Below are 3,121 nucleotides of genomic sequence, written 5' to 3'. Positions count from 1 at the left end.
ATATATGTATATATGTTATGAGTAGGTCGGGATGCTGTTCCGATCATAGTATATCCATCAATAGAGGCTTGTAGACATATCCTGTCAGTCAGTATAGTATGTTGGGCTTGTATGCCTTGTATATATACTTGGTTGGTTTGTCAGCTACAATACTTATAACGGCCTTGTTGGCCCAGCTTTATATTGTTATTTAGTCAACATTCGCAGTTGTCTTGCAACTTGGCCCATGGCCAAAGTTGGATATCATATGTTCAGACTCCCTTAGTTGCAAGTTGATACGCAAGGATATGTGAGGCACAGGCTGCCAGTCTCGCTACAGGTTCGGGGCGTGAAAAAAGTGGTATCAGAGCAGTTCTGTCTTAGTGGGTCTACAAGTTATGTCTAGTAGATAAATACAAGTTTCACAAGTAAAGGAAGTAAGGTGAAAGAGGGTACAACATACCCAGCTAATGAAGATTATCCTTATTTACCATTTAGGAAGAGATATAAGCCTTTTGAGTTACCTTCAATAGTAACAGAGGTATATGTAATTGGCCACACCGATCTAAGTTATGCTCTATGGGAGCTAACAAATATGGTTTAAGAGAAAGACATAATATCATGACCCGGCTGGGGTTAGAGTGACCCAAAATGGTGGATGAATTATTTGCGTTAGTCGACATTGCCGAAGGATATTACAAATGTGCTAATAGATCTCCCTGTGAGACACCTAAATGGTGCACTCTAAAATAGTATAGCTAGCCATGAGTACAAGAAAGATAGGAACTGGAAACCTTGAAGGGATAAATATTACCTTAGTGTGGCTCCCGTCCCTAGTAGAAGGAGAATGTTAGGCAACCCGAAGAGCCGATGAATGAAGCAAGGAGAGCTAAAAGCGAAAGAATGTCGTGTTGAAGTTTTCACAAGAAAGGGATAAGCAGAAATATTAGCAGAGTAATGAGAAGAGAGATAAGGAAGAATTATGAGCGAGATGTGATACATGGATGACAACGATAGAGTGTTCCAAAATCTATAGTCAAATGAAGAAAGAGATGAAAGGTGATGGGCCTTAAGACAACAAAAGAGTATAGGCCATACAGTCACATCCTCATTTTGAGAAATCAGTTTGCAACTCTAACATGATTAACAGAAGGAGAAGTTAGACCCTAGAGTAATAGAAATCTGTATGAACTGGTGAACAAGATAAACTAAACATGAATTAGGAACTGAGTGATTTGATAATAGTCAGCATCATGAGAATTTCAGATTGCATTTCGGCAATAATAGAATGGACAACAGAAGAAGATCCATGATGAATTCAAAGAATGGTCACTTAGGAAGACGCTTCCCTAAAGCAAGTAATATGAGAAAAGTTAAGCTTAAGGGACTCTATGTGCTAGTTACACTAAGTGTCACCCTCATGAGTAAGGAATTTTGTTATCCTTGGTATAGAAGGATTACCGCAAGGCGAGTAAGAGTTATTGATGATGTGAAAAGACGCCATAATCTTAATATTGCCCTAAAGGGGGGAATATGGAGTGGTGTGCCATAAAGTCAGAATTAAGTGGTTCTAGTAATCATAGAATGATAAAGGAAGAATGCGGTAAAAATAAAAAAAGGAATGAGATTACTGTTATTCAGCTCCTACGTAAATGCTAAGATTCTGGAACATTAAGCAAGCACGACGCCAAGGAGAAGAAGTAAGGGTTCCGGTCCAGGATGTTATTGATAAATAAAAAGCTAGCGCAATATGCAAGTTAAGACAAAGGAAATAACTCAAGAAAGATTACGCGGAATGTGGATATGAGAATGGGACAATGAGTAGTTAGTAGTTAATTCAGGAAGAGCCTAGTCATGACTAGACAAGATGTTACAGACCAATCAGCAGATCATGCAAGATAAATGTAGTAAACCCCAACATGGAGAATTTAGCCTCGTAGTAATGTCATTATAATACTTGAGATATATTCAAATATGAGTCGGGATAGTTAAAGGTACCGTATGAGTGTTACTGTGACGACCCAAAGGGTCATCACCGTATTTCTTCCTTGTTCCGCGCTTCCGAGGCCTTGTAAAACTCGCTTTTAACTGCCTCGATTTGCGTGCACAGTTCAGACACGTAGCCGGAAAGTTTTTATGTTAGAATATGTGAATTATGTGAAAAATTTGATGGATTTTGATATTAATATGCATAATATTGACTTCGGTCAACATTTTGGATAAACAGACCCGAACTTGTGATTCGACGGTCCCGGAGGGTCCGTAGAAAATATGGGACTTGGGCGTGTGCCCGGAATTAAATTCTGAGGTCCCAAGCCCGAGAAATGAAATTTTGTGTGAAATTGTTTTCTGAAATTGATTAAGGAAAATGAAGAAGGAAATTGATTAGAAAACTGTGGTATCGGGCTCGTATTTTGGTTCCGACACCCGGTACGAGTCTTAAATATGTTTTAAGCACTATCTGTAAAGTTTGGCTAAAACCGGACTTCATATGATGTGTTTCAGACTTAAAATGGGGAATTTGAGTTTTATGAAAGTTGAAAGAAAATCATGTGTTTTGAGGCTTGATTCTATGTATAAGATGTTATTTTGGCAATTTGATCGCACAAATGAGACCGTAAGATGTTTTTAAGTTCATATGTATGTTTGGTTTGGAGCCCCGAGGGCTCGGGTGAGTTTTGAGTGGGGCCCGGAAGGTCTTAGACTTAAAAAAAATGCAGGTTCAGGTGTTGCAGGCCCAGCGCGGCCACGGCCATTTCTGCGCGGTCCGCGCTGGCAGCCACGCGGTCGCAGTGCTTTTTTGTGCGGTCCGCGTGGTGGGGGTTCAGAGGGTCGGTAGCCAGGTCGACCAGCGCGGCCGCGCACCAAATCAGTGCGGTCCGCGCTGGGTGGGTTCAGAGAGCCCACTTCTTCCCTCCCTCGGCGCGGCCGCGGTACATTTCCGCGCAGTCCGCGCTGGCAGCCAAGCGGCCGCGGTGCATTTCTGTGCGGTCCGCGCCAGCGCCCAGCATATATATAAATTCAGGATTTTCAGTCATTTTATCCACTTTTCAAAAACCCAAAACCTAAGAGGCGATTTTTCAAACAACTTTTCTTCTCCAAAACGATTTGTAAGTGATTTCTAACTTAATTTCTTTATTCC

This window comes from Nicotiana sylvestris, chromosome 8 (genome assembly GCF_000393655.2).
Source record: "Nicotiana sylvestris chromosome 8, ASM39365v2, whole genome shotgun sequence".
NCBI lineage: Eukaryota > Viridiplantae > Streptophyta > Magnoliopsida > Solanales > Solanaceae > Nicotiana > Nicotiana sylvestris.
This window is presented reverse-complemented; position numbering follows the sequence as displayed.